We start from the raw sequence: 1,375 nt of genomic DNA on the forward strand, positions 1-1,375 counted from the left end.
AATTCTTTTTTTTCACTCTTCACACTCCCTCTCTTTTTTTCCCCCCCCCCCCCCCCCCCCCCCCCCCCCCCCCCAGAGTCCCCTAGACATGCTACAGCTGGAGCCAAGACAGAATGCAGGTCAAGTCGTTCTTGCAACGATCCACCACTTTTTTCAAAGGACCACTTTAAGGGAATCATCATATTTTCAAACAGAGCTGAGTTCTGAACAAAACTACAACTCTATTAACAGAAAGTTTTATCTTGAATAGCTTGCGAGGGGGAAAAAGTAGCGTTGATTGCAATCATGTTGGCCTCACTATTTTGTCTTTTCACTACAATCGTACACGATGCTTTAATTTGAGTCTCTGCTTTCCAATGCAGATGAAAAGGGAAAGGGCCGTTAGCATGGAGTTGAGTAGTTACACCACCAGATGGTGCTGTTGCAAAGCACCGTTTAAGCACTCCTCGCTCAGCAGTGGTAGCGGTGATACAACCGTTTCATTTTCTCACTCCTGCACTGGAGAGCTCTTACGTCTGTCTTGATATATTATTCAGTGGGAAGGGTTAGTTGTCCCTGATGTTAGCAGCTGTCATTAGCTCAAAGACACTAAACCCCAATATGGACATTGTGTGTTTTTCGTCTCACTTGTTTATTTCTTTGTGTCTGTGCATTTGGTGTGAAAAATGTCTTTTGTTACATATAGTAAAAATTATTTTATTGATAGACTTGCATAGTTTAATCCACCTGTGAAGTCTTACAAAGGCAAAGACCCGTCGGTTGTTCCTGGTCGAGCAAAGGGAGGGAGACCTATCGTGCACACAGTTACACTCCTCTGGATACGAGTTACAGAACTTCTCTAAGGGAGGATGAAGATTATGATTACAGTGGGACAGGAAATGGTAGTCTTCCACAACTGGTTATGGAAATCATGCTTAGTGTATTCGACAGTATTGTCGTTCCTTGAATTATGAATAAAGAACATCTTGAACCAGTTTGATTGTTTATGCTCTTTTGTCACATGTCTTGCATCTTGTGAGGACTCATTTCGACCCATGTTTATTTAAAGCTCTGTGAAAATGCTTTTGATCAAATAAGACGGCCATTTGCAACAGCTGAAGACAACTTAAAAAGCGTTTTAAGGCAGGAGACACAATAGCTGTACAATTTACATACAAAAGAGGACAAGTGCAGCTTGAACAGTTAAAGATGTCTGCCTGTGGGATTAAGTGAGCTTAAAAATGTCCATTAGTAAATAATAAATCGCGTCAGGCACCCAGGTGAGCTCCTGCATTAATGAGTCTGATGGAGGAAGGCACAAAGCTTGACATGGCTCTCTCACTCTTCAATGGGAGTGACCTGTATCTGCAGGTTGAAGGCCATGTTGACATGTCTC

This window comes from Anarrhichthys ocellatus, unplaced genomic scaffold (assembly GCF_004355925.1).
Source record: "Anarrhichthys ocellatus isolate YVR2014 unplaced genomic scaffold, GSC_Weel_1.0 scaffold78, whole genome shotgun sequence".
NCBI lineage: Eukaryota > Metazoa > Chordata > Actinopteri > Perciformes > Anarhichadidae > Anarrhichthys > Anarrhichthys ocellatus.